The 14,826-nt window shown below is 47.3% G+C and overlaps 1 long non-coding RNA gene across 1 annotated transcript in view; it reads right to left on the bottom strand.

Annotated features, from left to right (window-relative positions):
• Positions 1 to 245: 245 nt before the first annotated feature.
• Positions 246 to 14,826, bottom strand: part of LOC107537690 (uncharacterized) — a 78,052-nt gene continuing 63,471 nt past the window's right edge. The window contains exon 3 of the long non-coding RNA XR_001603251.2: positions 246 to 673. This is a non-coding gene — a long non-coding RNA (uncharacterized LOC107537690). The remainder of the gene's footprint in view (positions 674 to 14,826) is intronic.

The raw sequence follows: 14,826 nt of genomic DNA, 5'->3' as shown, positions 1-14,826 counted from the left end.
CCTGAACAGATAAGTATGCAAAAACTTTATATAACACGGTTAAGTGTTTTATTGGAGGAGTGTACAGGTTGCCACAAGAACCCAGAGGAGGTAACTTCTAATTCTGTTGAGGGACACATGGAAGAGGTCACAGGGAAGGTGATGTTTGGGTGGATCCTGAAGGATGTGTAGGAGTTTGTTAGGAAGAAGAAGGGACACAGAAATAATTTCTTGAAGATAATGTTCCAGGTTCTTTCCAGGTAAAAACAAAACAAAACCAAAAAGAGCTCAAGAGAGATTAGGGCAATAAACAAATAAATAGGGGAAGAGAAAAGAAATGAAAGAAATTTACTACCTTATTTAATGAGAAAGTCTAGGGTAGAGACTGAGGATGAAAATGGGGTGGGAAGGGGGAGGTCTTTGAATGTTGCAGGAATGGAGATACTCAAGCCAGAAAAGTTCAGTCAAAGTCCAGTTTTCTATAGTAATCGCGCTGAGGGTACCTCTGGGACTTTAAATCATACTCACAAATCTCAAGTCCTTGTTTCTACTCTTCAAACATCTGTTGATTGGTTATGTGGAGTCACCCACAGGCTGAGTGATGAAAGGCCATCCTGAATTTTCTTCATGTCCGTCCCCATGCACAGTAGCACCCAGCTTTGTGATGGAAACCCAGCAGGTGACTGATAAATATCTGTGCAATAGAATAAATGCAGAGATACATCAACCCAAAGGTGGGAGATGACCAGGGAATCTCAGGCAGGCCCAGGCCCCGTAATTGCAGCCTGCAGTGTCAGCCAGACGTCTTTGAAGTCACAGCCTCCCACTGAGGAGGGAGCAAGGAGCTATAAAATGGAAACTGAAGGAGAATCACACCAGAGCAGCTGTCAGGAAGCACTTCCTGCTGCGGAGATAGTGGTGGATGACCCCTTAGCAAAGTTGTCTGGGCTCACACACCTGGGCCTGTCCTGCCAGCCTGTGGGAGGCCATCTCCCCAACACGGGAAACTTGGGGTATTCTGCTAGGACCAATTCCAAAGTGGACTTTCCAAGAAAGGGGTCTCAGGGGCTGCTACCTGGGGAGGCCTCTCCCACAGACTGGAGAATCTGGGCTCACATACCTATGAAGAGCCCTGTAGGGGAAGATAAAGGCCACCTGTCCAGGGCCTTTGTGCATGCTGCCCTCCTGCCTGTAGCCTAGCTAATTCCCACTTTGCACCTCTGGTCAGGTGCTACTGTCTTAGGGAAGACTTCCAGACCTTCCAGTCTGAGTCACATCCCCTATTACAAGTTTTCAAAGTATTTCCCCTTCATGGCACTTAGCGCAGTTGCAGCATCGTGACTTTGTGTAAAGTTGGCCTCACCCACGAGATTGGGACCATCTCCAGTTTTGCTCACCACTGTGCCCCAGCACCTAGCACAGTGCCCAGCACATAGTAGGTGCTCACTAAGCACTTCCTGAATGAATGAAGCAAATGAGTGAGAGTTGATTCAACCCCTTTAATCAAAAGGTTCACTTATGTGATATTCTCCTTGATACGCAGCTCTGCTTTGCACCTAGAAAGAAGATGAGGCTTTCAGACCCCGACTGTCCAGCCAGCTTTGTGGTTCGCATTCTGAAAGCCCAGTGGCTGGCATCTCTGAGGACTCACTGACTCCTGAGGGACACCCCCCACCAACACACACACACACACACACACACACACACTCCTTCCTCTGCATCATTCCGGTTCTCCCCTGTCAATCTGTCACCAAGCCCTATCTCTTCACTTCCTATCTCAGTGATTCTTAGCTTTGGCCACAACTGAATGACCAGAGAGGCCTTTTAAACACACAGATGCTCGAATTTCTGATTCAGGGGTTCTGATGGGGACCTGGGCAAAAGTATGTTTAAAAATTCTCTCGTGTGATTCTGATGCAAGGCCCCCTCTCTAAATTGACCTCAAAGATGTCTCCTTCCCTCTAGCCACCTGCCCTACTCCTGTACTGTCTACCACCACTGTTCAGCACTTCTCCCCTGGGCAATCTCTTCCCTGGTCTTTTGAGGCTCCAGACCTGGGCCCCCCAATCCACTCACTATGAGGTAGTCTGCCAGAGAGATCTTTCTAAAACACATGCCTAATCATGACACTCTTCTGCTTAAAACTTCCCCCTACACCCCATTGCCTTCAGGACAAACCCCGACTCCTGGAGAGCCTCACGAGCCCTGGTTGACTTCTCCAGGTCCACCTCCTTGGTTGATCCTCACTCATGCTCTGACATGTGAGCCACACTAAGGGCCTGAACTGGATGGGACATGTTCTTTCCTTCCTCTGGGCCTCTCTGCACAACTGCTCCCTTGTCTAGTGTTGGAGAAAAATTTACTCTGACACTTGTTAAACGGTTAAAGAAGACTTCATTCAGGACTATTACAATAAGGGTGTTGTAATAGGGGAGAGAGATAGGGCTCAGCTCACAGTACAACAGAGACAGCTGGGGATTTATAGCCAATGAGCAGAGTGAGGGAGTCAATGGTAGATAGTTATTAAGAGGAGCTTCAAGGGTAAGGGATTCTTGCTAAACTGGCCTATCAGGATTCTTGCTAAAGGCATGTTGAAGGCTTAGACATCATGGGGGCGGGATGAGGCATTTGATCAGATCTAAGGGCGAGGGGATGGCTTAGCAGGATTCTTTGCTAAGACTGCGCTGGGTGGACCACAGACAGAACGGGGGCCAAGGTCAAGGCCTAGTGGAGAAGAGTGCTCAGAGGACCCTGACTAAACTTTGATCAAGGACAGAGCCTTGGTCACCAGGAACACACTGCTGTGCTCCACTCTGCATCTGGTAATACCTGCCTCTCCAAGTTCCCGTGAAGGCAGAGTTGCCTCTAGGAAATCTTATCTGACACTCCCCTTCCACACAGCGCCCTCCACCTGTCCTTTCAGGATGTGAGCATTTGTCACATCCTAGCCATCTGTTTACTTGCCTGCTGCTGAGCTGACTGTGAGCAATTTAAGGGCAGAGGCTGTATCTTGAATCCCCAGCACCTAAAACAGTGTTTGGCTCTCAGTAATGTTTGTTGAATGAATACATATTGATGAACATGGTTCTCATAGAACAGCTACTCTGCCCTGAAACAATCAATGACTTTGCATCGCCCACATCAGTGGTTCTTGACTTCAGTGAGCATCAAAATCAGTAGGAGGGTTTGTTAGACACAGAGTCCTGGGACCCCTCCAGAGTCTCTGATTCCATAGGTCAGAGAGGGGCCTGAGAACCCGCTTGTCTAGCAACAGGTGAAGCTGATGCTGCCAGTCCTGTTGGCACTTTGACAGTCACTGACCTGTAGGATTGCCGCTGATATCATCCCCATCACAGTATCTCTAAATTCCAAAGACAATAAGATTTAGTAGGCGAATTTCAGGTGAGGTGGGAAGCAGATATCATCTCATGATCGAGGTGACCAGCTTCTCTTCCCAAAGTATAAGATTCACTCTCCGCTCCCTCCCCCCTTTCTCCTTCCCATTTGCAGCCTGGAGCAATAGCTCAATACTTCATTTCCTCGCCTGCTGCTTCATTTGCTGTCGGAGGGGCTGCCTCCCCGCCCCCTCTGCCAGGCCTGGTGCTAGGCTGAGAGCAGGGACTACAGGCCCCAGGTGGTCAAGTGGCATAGTGATGCAGGTGGCCCGAGGAGCTGCGTGTCCTGAGCCCTCTCCCATTCCGGCCCCGATGATTAGCTGCAGCAGCAAACGGATTCAGGAGGCAGAGATAGCTGGGCAGGGGCCATGACCAGGGCAAGAGTGAGCCCCCCAAAATGATTCTGCCCAGCCTGAGGGGGGCCAAGGTGCAGTTGTTGGCAGGGCACGTGGACAGAGCTGGGTTGTGCGGGCTGTGAGGGTCCACACACATGTTCATGAGGCCTTTGGTGTGTGGGGCTGAGATGCAAGTGGAGAGGAAGGGGGCCATGCCAGGGGCCAGGGCTGGGGGCCAGCTCTCCCACAGTGCCAGGTTGTAAGGAAGAGTTCCTTCAATTTCTAAATTTGAACTTGGCCTTCCAGGCCAAGATAATAAGATAGAACATATCTTTTTTGTAGTTTGTTACCTTAATTTATAGCTTCTAACTATTCAGATGTGTGATGTGTGGGCCTCTCTTCACCCTCTTGCTCAGGCCCTGCAAATGTTTGATGCGGGGCTGACCTCAGGAGTGCCCAGGTGAGGCGAGCAGCCGAAGGAAGCAAGACTGCTCCCCAAGGGTCTGTGTTGTTCCCCGGGGCCAGAATCATCACCTGGAAGCCCCAGGAAGCTCACCTCCCTGGGGACTGGATAGTACTCAAAAGTGCCTGGAGGGTTCTCGCTCCTCTGATTCCACAGTTAAATGACACCAACTTTGTGTCTTCTCATTGAGATCTGGGGTTCGGGAGGTTTAGATCTGGGGTTCCCATCAAGTTGTCAGATGGTCATCAGGGGTGTGTGACAAACCTCAGCCCTGCCACTTTCCAGATGTATTTCCTTGGGCAAGTCTCCTCTCTCAACCTCAGGTTGTTTGTTAACTGGAGATCACTGCAGTGCCTATGTGTAAAGGAGTTATACAGGACCGGGCCTGCACAGCTGGGGACTTTGTGTCAGCTGTTATTTGTGATTTCCTGGTTAGTTCATCCCTTTCTGATGGGGCTTCCTCCACAATCAGCCCCACCCTTGGCAGAGTTTTACAAGTTGGAGAGGTTTGTCCTCTGGGTTCCTGGCTTTTCCTTTGGATATTCTTTGCTTGTGGGTAGGCTTCCAATTCATTTCAGGGGCCCACATTCTTATCTCACAGTTCAGGTATCCCTGTCAATGCAGATTCCTAGGCCCCTGCCTTAGACATTTGAATCACCAGGTTGGGGTTGGGCCCAGGATTCTGCATTTTAAGAAGTTCCCCCAGATGATCCTCATGCAAGAGGCAACTCTCAGAGAAACACTGTCTTTGGGAAAGTGGACTGAAAGGCTGGACCAAGAGCAACGCTGGGAGGCAGATTCCTGCTTAATCTGAAGCACATTTCTAAGAGTCCAAGCTGCCCAAGAATGGAATTAGCTGCCCTAAGCAGTAGTGAGCCCCTGTTGATGAAGGTGTGTGAGCAAATGCCAGATAAAAAGCTGGCAGAGATAGGAGAGAAATCAAACCTTAGCTCAGGAATCGGAGTTCATGGCCATGAACATCTCTGTGATTCCATCTTCTTTTTGCTCTACTCTTCTTTTTTTTAATATGTTTTTATTTATTTCAGAGAGAGGAAGAGAGAGGCAGAGAGAGAGAGAGAAAAAAACATCAGTGATGAGAGTCATTGATTGGCTGCCTCCTGCATGCCTCCTACTGGGGGTTGGGAATCGAACCGATGACCTCCTGGCTCACGGGTCGACACTCAACCACTGGGACACCCCGGCTGGGTGCTCTACCCTTCTTCATCTTAGGGAATGCTGTGTCAGCGCTTCGTACTGTGTCACCATGCTCCCTTTCCAGGGAGGTCTTGGTCTGAGTCTCGTGTCTGCGAAAGACACGGATGCTTTGGCATCCTAGGACAGGAAGCTGGTGGCGAAGGTCATCCCAGGCTGCCCCTTTCAATGGTGCCAACAGGGAACCCCCATCTCCAGCTCCGGGAAAGAGGAGCCTCCCCTCCTTCTCTGTCCCCACACATCACATAACTTATAAAAGGAGCTGAAAGCAAAAAAAGCTGTGGAGTGTGTTTGAGACTGTGCTCGAGAGAGGTCTTGGAGCTGCCGCGCCTTGCAGTAACTGTGCCTAACGTCGCGTGTAATCGCCGCCGTGTGTCTCTGTCAAGAGCTCAAGTACGCTTCAGTGCGGCCCCTGGAAACTCCCGTCAGGACCCTCCGAGGGAAGACAAATGGACAAGTTAGGACAGTGATAAATCCCGCTGTCCTTCTGTTGTCAGATGGCCTCTGCAGCAAAGCAGCTTAGCAGGGGACAAGGGGGGGAGGGCACACGTGGCAGCAGAGTTCTGGGGGACTGGTGTTGCTTTTCCCCCAAGACATTCTCTCAAAGTGGGGCCTGCCCAATAATTTAGTGGGTGGGCTGACGTGTCCGTTGTTAAGAATGTGAGAGTAAGGAAGACGGAACGTTTTTTAAATCTGCTCATTTGCCACCCATCCACAATGAGAGCCTCCCCCTCTAGCCTCGTTTGGCCCTAGGCTTGCTCCCCCAGATGCCTGAGCCTGGTTAGAAAAGCCAGTAGAAAGCATCTCCCCTTCCCGCAAACTGAGCCCCACAACTGTCTTTGGATACCCAATTTTACTCAGCCAAAGGTGAGCATTTCCTCCTTGGACAGGACCCCCTGCTCCCTTCAAGGGCATTGAATCTGTCTCTTCAGGCCCCTGCCGTCCTTATACCTTGGATAACAGTTTTAGGAATAGTGGCTACATACTGAGCACCTACCCTGTGCCAGGTGCGGTGCTGTTAGTGCCCCATGCTTAGCCTCAAATGTTCATAAACATAAAATTATTAGCTCCATTTTGCAGATGACAAAAGTAAGGCACAGGATAGTTAAGTGACTTTAAAATCCATAATCATGCCCTGGCCAGTGTGGCTCAGTTGACTGAGCATCATCCTGGGGACCAAAAGGTTGCCTGTTTGATTCCTTGTCAGGGCACATACCCAGGTTGCGGGTTTGATCCCGGGTCAGGGCGCGTGTGGGAGGCAACCAATTGATGTTTCTCTCTCCCTCCCTCCCTCCCTCTCTCTCTCTCTCTCTCTCCCCCTCTCCCTTCTTCTCTCTCTAAAAAATCAATAAAAACATATTTAAAAAATAAAATCCATAATCATTTGGGTTGGCAGGGGAACAGTAAATAAGCATGTGGACTCTGGATCAGATCTCCTGGGTATGAATGGTCCTTCAAAGATGTCTACATCCTAACCCCCAGAAACAGTGAATATGTACTGAATATGTACCCCACATAGCAAAAGAGATTTTGTAGATGTGATTAAATTAAGGATTTTGACTCGGGAAAGATTATCTTGAATTATCTAGGTGGGCTTAATATAATCACAAGGGTTCTTATAGAAGGAAGGTGGGAGAGAGAGTCAGAGTGAGAGAGAGAGAGGGAGAGGGAGAGAAGATGCTAAAGGTCTGACTTTGAAGATGAAGAAAGGAGCCGTGAGCCAAGGAACACAGGCAGTCTGTAGAAGGTGGAAAAGGCCAGTAACAGGTTTTCCCCCTGGAGCCTCCAGAAGGAATACAGCCCTGCTGACGCCTTGAGTTTTAGCCCAGGGAAACCCATTTCAGATTTCTGACCTCCTGAGCTGTAAGAAAATAAATTTGTGTTTTTTAAGCCACTAAGTTTGTGGCAGTTTGTTACAGAGCAAGAAGAAACAAATAGAGTATTTTTGTGAGGGGTGTGTGTGCGTTTTTAAATCAGTAAAATGCCAGACACATTGGGTCGGTTGCATAGAAGTTCACTACCAATGCTGCTGCCTGGTTTTATTGTGAGCTTCTTAATATCTTATATATCTTTGTATTCCAAACATAATCTGTTATAACACTTGGCATATAGTAGGCACTTTCAGTATTTGGTGGATGAATGATAATTTCACTCACAAAGAAAAGGGAAGGGAGGGGCAGTCCCTGGAAGTGGTGGTAAAGACTGGAGTTAAATAGCTGGGGTATGAGAGATTAATGTGACAGTGATGAGTGTCCCAAATTTCACTTTCCTTGAGGTATTCAGGGCTCTGGGCAAGACCCTAATGGATCTCTGCAGACTGACACATTAAGTAACAGCTTCTACTAGATTTTACTAGGTACATCATGATACAGAGACCAGTGCAGCTCAAGGCTTACCTTCAGTAGTGCATTGTGATAGGCGTTCGGTGAAGCTCTTGGTTGCAGGTGGTTGGACTCCAAGTCAAATGTATTTGAGAAATAAATAAATGCAATAACTAAAATTTAAAAACCAAACACAAGCAGAATTGAGTGCTTAATGTAACACTCTAGCTGTCTGTCTAACTTCAGGTATTGTCGGAGCCAGGCATTGAAAAGAGTTATCAGGATTTGTTCTCATCACCTCTCAGGTCTGCTTTTCTCCGCATTGATTTCACTTTCAGGGAGGCTCTGCCTATGTGTTGAACCCCAGAAAATCCAGGCTTGCATGTTACCAGCTTAGCAGCATCTCTTTTTCAACAGCCTTAGCAAAAGTTTTGGGATGGATTCTGATTGGTCCAACTTGAATCAGATGCCCATTCCCGAAGCACTTACTGTGGCCAGGGAGCTGGAACAGCCTAGGGTTAGGTTGGGGTCATGGGCTGGAAATGGAGTTGAGACGCTGTCACTAGAGTCACATGGACTGAGAGTAGGGGAGGAGTGGTCCCCAAAGGGAAATGGAGGAACTGTTCCGGAGAATGGGAGTTGATGCTGGGCAAGCACAACTACAGAATTTTTCTTTCTCAGGACCACTTAGAGAATAGGAAGCTGAAATAGGACTAGAATCCAGATTCTTGAATCCCAAAGAAATCCGGTTCTTAACTAGGCTGGAGTGTGAGGGCTGAACCCACAGAAAAAACTCTTAAGCCTCATGGGATTTCCCAGGAAAGTAATGAGGAATATGGCAGAAAGAAACACTCCCTGTTCATATAAGAAACTTAGACTCTCCGGACTGGAAGGCCGCCAAGTCTAACTTCTCCGCTCCCTTTACAACATCCTGGCCAGCCTCTGTATGTGAGCCGCCAGGGACAGGAAACACGCTCCTTCTCTGAGGCTGTCATTTTTTGATGCCTCTGACCTTTAAAAATAAATCTCCGCATTTTGAACCCAAATCTGTCTTCCTGTAGCTTCTACTTCATTGTCTGGGGAGTCGCGGAGAGCAGTTCAAAGTCCTTTGGAGTGGCCCAGAATAAAAAGCACAGAGACTGGGATTCGGAAGAACATGGTTCTGATCCAGGTCCTCTGCTAGGTGAGCAAAGAAAACGTGATCCCATGCAAGTATGAATGTGAACATGCTTACATGGCACAGATCACCATCATCATCATCATCATCACCATCATCATCATTATGTCAGGTACTTATTACGTTATTATATGCCAGACGCTGTTCTCAAGGTATCTAATTTTATTCTTTTTTTTTTTATGTCTTTATTGATTTCAGAGATAGAAAGGGTGGGGGAGAGAGAGAGAGAGATAGAAACATCAATGATGAGAGAGAGTCATTGATCGGCTGCCCCCTGCACACCCCCTACCGGGGAGCAAGCCCCAACCTGGGCACATACCCTGACCGGGAATCGAACCTTGATCTCCTGGACCATAGGTCGATGCTCAACTGCTGAGCCACGCTGGCTGGGCTAATTTTATTCTATTATTATTCCCATTTCACGAATAGGAAAATTGATGCCACCAAGAGCTTAGATCACATGTCCCAGGTCACACAGCTAATTTAAGTGGCAGAGCTGGGACTGGTACCCACTGGCTTGATTCCCACGTGTGTTCTTATCCAAAACATTACCTGTAAAGAGGTGATAGCAGGCACTGTTCTAAAGGATTGTTTCAGCCTAAAGGCTCTTGAGTTGGTGGTTACATTTGGTTCTTCACTCTTTCCTAAGTTTGCTGAGCAGCTCTTGGCTTCCCTGTCCTCTTCGTGGGTCAGAGAAAGCCATCGAAAATGTGCCAGAATTAGCAAAGAGTGAGCCCCCCGGCCAAAGGCCCCATCATAGCCAAATTTCCTGTAGAAGATGTTTTCCCAAACAAATCCTTCCCTCTTCTCTGGTCCAGAGATTAAATAACCCTCAGGCAGCTCTCCAGACAGAGAAAGAAATGAAGGAGAAAGCATATTACAAGAACATAAAAAAGACCAGGCTCTGTTTACTCAGATTGGGAAACAGATTCCAGGAACAATGTGTCTGCTCCAGTGTAATTATCCTGAAAGTGGTTGCATTTTACTCAGCTCCAAAACTCATAAAGAGGCTTTAAAAGGACAGGTCCTCTGGGGACTGTTTTATCAAAAGAGGTAGGGTTTCTAAATCAAACTTAGCTCTTAATTGAATCAGCCAAAACTGGAAAATATTAAAAAGGGAGTTTTATGAAACAGCAGCAAAACATTTTGGATATGCAGATTGAAAAGAAAGGGTAGAAACTAACCCAGATACCTGGCAGAATATCTCCACGCTGTTGGCTGGTGTTAGTGAGAGTAGAAAGAAATGAAGTTTTTGGAACCATAAACCCCTAGCTTGGAAGAAACACGGAGTTTCCATCTGTTCTATTTTCCCTCCACTTAATTTACTTAGATTTAATTCAACTTATCCATGCATTCACTTTTCAATAAATGACAATTAAGCACCAGGCAGTGTATTAAGTGCTGGAGATTCGATAGAGAACACAACAGGGTCCTGCCTTCAAGGAGCTCACCATCCCCAAATATGTCCCAGGTTGGGAGGCTCAACCCCTATAGGCCCATCTTAGCATGAGTTATCTGTTCCCCACTATCTTCTCACCCCCATAACTTCTCTTTATTTTTCCAGGAAATCCCATGGGGCTTATCAGTTTTAGTAACGGAGTCAACTTTCCCATTGCAGTCTGCTTGACTTTAGGACTGGATTCGTTTGGGATTCAAGCGGTTGGAGTCTAGCTCTTTTCTTGTCTCTTATTCTCTATATGATCTTGGGAAAGACAATTCTATTCAGACTCAGAAGCAAACAGCCTCAGGGAAGGCTTTCCTCCTCCTGCTCTGTGAATCCCATGGCATGTTTAAATCTTGGCTTTCCCACTCACAAGCTGTGTGCCCAAGAGCAAGTTTCTTAACCACTCTGTTCCTCAGTTTCATCACATGTAAAAGAGAATTACGGAAGCTTTTGTTAATGTAAATGTATGTGAAATTCTTGCAATAGTGCCAGTTATATAAACTCTCAATAGACGGTAACTATTATTAAATACTGTGGACCATTTTTTCATAGCATTGGTCATCACTTATTATTCTATGTTTATGTGGCTATTAGATTTACAGCTGCCTCCCTCATTAGACTGTAAACTCTGTAAGGGCTGTTTTACATACGGCTATATTCTCAGCATCCACCTCAGTGGCAGGCATATAATAGAAGCTCAATAAATATTTGTTTAATGGGTTAATGAGTGAATGAATTTCTTCCCAAATCCATGTCACACTGCAGAGGAACGAGGAATCTAAAGGACTGCTAGAACATCTGCTCCCAGAGGTTTTCTCAAACAAGTTCCAACAGCTGTTTGTGCTAGAAGCCACCATAAAAAAGCATTCTTAAAAGTGAGAGGGAGAGAGCAGCAGTAATGGAGAGATCTATGGCCCAGCTGGGATCCTGGATCTTTGGCTGCAGCTAGACGCTGGGGAGGGGAGGGAGAAGGGTGGGAAGGTAGATGCCGGGGCTGAAGAAAGGAAGACAGAGGCATAATTCTGAATCAGAGACAAAGCGAGACACTCAGAAAGACACTCAGTGAGGCAGAGACAGTCATGGAGAAAGGTGCTCTGTGGCTGACAGAGACAGAGAGGGAGTGGGAGAAGGAACGGAGGAAAGATAAGTGTTTGAACTGGCAGCAAATTCCCCAAATCCTTGAGGGTTTTGAGATAATACAAGCTTCAGCCTTGGCTGGTTGATTTATGACCAGCGAGAGTTGGGCCACACTGGAGCTAAGCACTTTAGGCAGCTGTGTGGCCTGGAACCTCTCGGAGCCCTGGCTGGGTCTTCCCAGGAGAGCAGGATAGTGAGCAGATCAAAGGATGGACGGATGACTGCTCTAATGCGATGTGAACAGTGCTCAGAGGCAGGGAAGTCACGGCACAGAGGACTTAGCAGGCCTTTGTAATCACCTTCACTTTTAATTGGGAGCCACACAAAAAGTTTTGACTCAGAAGGCCTTCCTTCCTTCCTTCCTTCCTTCCTTCCTTCCTTCCTTCCTTCCTTCCTTCCTTCCTTCCTTCCTTCCTTCCTTCCTTCCTTCCTTCTTCCCTCCTGCCCTCCCTCCCTCCCTCCCTGACTTACTGAGCATTTAGAATGTACAAGGCCACCAGGGATGCAGAGATTAAATAAGACATGATTCTTAACTTTTAAAGAGCTCTCAGTGGTATAGCTTAAAGAGAAGAAAGGCAGAGAGCAGAATAATAAATACAGTACAATACCATTTATATAAACTCAATTTTTAACTTTTATTTGTTCATGATACATGTATTTAACACCTATTTATAGATGTAGGTATAAAATGGATTAAGCAGAAATAACCTAAATCGATGACTGAGGTTGCTGGGGATGAGGTAGGGAGGGAATGAAATCTGGGGTGGAGAACCAAGGCGGTTTCATCTTTAGATGAGTAATATGTTGCATATTTTGTTTTTAAGAAATTTGGCAAATATTTTTTGAATTGTCAGTTTTAGATAGTGGATACTTGATTACTTGGCATGTGCTGCTCTATTAAAATTTGCAAAAATTAAAAAACCCCCACAAAAACTCAAGAAATTGAACTATTGATTGCAATTCCGTGAGACAAGTCCCTTTTATACTTCCTACTTCCACACTGACCCCAGGAGACGGAAGCAGCAGGCACGATCAGAGGTAGACCGTAATCATTCTCTTCTTCAGTTCCCCGTCCATCTACCCTCCAGCCCATTTCCCAGGAGCAAATTATCCAGGACTGAATCAAATAAGCCCCTGCCTGCTGATGTAACAGGGTGATCATGGCCAATGCTGGGGCCATGCGGCTGTGTGTGCTCTCATCCACGTTTCTCACCGCGGCCACTTTGGAGGGCAATTAAATTTGTGTGGGATAGTAAGGGGTGGCTGAGGCACAGAGCCAGGCCTCCCTGAGTGCTGGTGCCGGCTGTCACTTTCCAGTGCTGTGACCCTGAAGGCATTCTTCAACTTCTCTGGGCCTCAGGTTCTTCACCTGGAACATGGGGCTGCTGTGACTTGCAAAGAGGCTATATGAACTTGAGAGCTGAACTTGAAAGTGTTCTGCAGGCATACGAGGGATATATTGAGATGTGTGCGAGTGGACCTGCATATGTTGTGTGTTTCAGTGTGTGTGTGGAGATATGAATGTGTGTGTAAAAGGTGAACATGTGAGTGTGTATGTTTCTGTACATGATGTTATGCCTGATGGTGGGTAAGTTACTGCGTGAGAGGGAGGGAAGAAGGAAGGAAGGAGAAGGAAGGGAAGGCTGGAGAAAGGAAATCAGGAAGAAAAGAGGAAGATGAAACAGCGCCAGACCAGATCTTGCTGCTCTGTCTGGACGCCTCCGCCGGCTCCAGGAAAGCCGGCTGGAATTGCTTCCAACCTCAGGGACTCTCTGGACCCAGTCCATCTGCTGGCTTCTCTGGCCCAGAATCACCTGTCAGCACTTAGAGACAGTTTCCAGGAGGGGCATAGTCAGAGAGGCACGGCACATTTCCCCGGCCCTCCCATGGGGAAGGGACTGCTCAGTCGCTGGATGCTTTGCCTTGTCTGCTCCTGACTGCCAGCCCCCCCCCCCAAAGCGGGGCCCGCCTTCGCTAGCTCCCTACGGTTTCCACAGCAGCAGCCCCTTGCTGCTACCCTCTCTCAGGTCCCTCCCATTCCTCCAGGCCTCCCCACACACTGCCACCAGGCTTGCATTCAGTAGCCATAGGGTGACCATCACCCTCTGAAAGGCTGTGCGTGGCTGTGGTCATGGCCTGTCCCTCTGATTAGCCAAGCTGGGCTCAGATAGCCCCTCCTTGGAGAGATCTCCTCCGACTTCCCCGTCTCCAGCAACACTGTCTTCCTCCCCCAGCTATTTCATTAAAAGTTTGCTTCACTTTTAGTTGGAAAAATCACACACACACAGCAAAGTACAGAGAATATAGGTGTACACATGGTGGATGATTCTAAACCAAGCACCTACATGACTCCCCACCCCCCATTAAGAAATAGAATATTGCCTGCACCCTAGGAAGAAGCTCTCCTTCATCCCTAAACGGTTCCTCCCGGCACCCCCTCTCCCTCCTTCCTTAAGGTAGCCACTGCTTTCACCTTTTTGTGCTCAGGTCTGAGCCATTAACAAGCTATTGTCTCCGTGCCTCAAGCCCCGGTTCCCAGCTCTGCTTTATGATGCTGAGGCTGGGACCCTGCAAACCACTTTTCCCCTCTGGCAGCCGGCCTCCTCTTTGATGCTGACAACAGGGTGACGGCAAGCCTGAGGAATAAGGAAGGACTTGCTTTCCCCTAGTTGCTTTCTGGGCCTGTCAGCTTTGCCACAGCGAGGCGGTTTGTTCCAGTAGCAGTTGATTCCAATCGGCAGTTTTTCCAGCACTCACAGAAACAATCTCTGGTGCCCCTTCGGGGACGTGAGCACCTGCCAGCTGCCAGCACCCCCCTCCTCACAGGTGTCAGTCCCAGCTTCTCAGGTTTAATCATGCCAACCTCTATCCTCTGTTCCCCCAGAGAGCTGCTTCCTGCAGTTACTACCTCTGTGAGCTGTTTTTGCCTTTTCAGTTCTTGAGTACCTGATGCGTGACTTTTAAAATAGTCTCCGTTAAAATCACTTGTGTGATAGTGTTTCTGTTTCATGAGTAGAACCTGACGGACATAATTTCTTTGTTTTTTAAAAACACTTTTACTACCTAAGGATGCATCCCTAAACACTAAAATGTGGTTTTGTTTAATATTAAACGTTAGCTAAACAGAATCATACAGTATGTACAGCTTTTTTTCATTCAACATTGTCACGTGTTGTGTTGTAGTTTACTCATTTCCATTGCTGTGATAGTCTGCTGTTACAAACATGTCACAATTTGTTTATCTAGTCTTCTCTTGATAGACATTTGGATTGCTCAGTTTCTAGCTATTATTAATAATAAATACTACCGTGAACATTCTTATATATGTTTACTGGCATAACTTTGCACAAATTTCTATTGGAC

This window comes from Miniopterus natalensis, chromosome 4, assembly GCF_054644295.1.
Source record: "Miniopterus natalensis isolate mMinNat1 chromosome 4, mMinNat1.hap1, whole genome shotgun sequence".
NCBI lineage: Eukaryota > Metazoa > Chordata > Mammalia > Chiroptera > Miniopteridae > Miniopterus > Miniopterus natalensis.
Note: the sequence above shows the minus strand (reverse complement) of the source record. Positions and strands in the feature narration are given on the sequence as shown.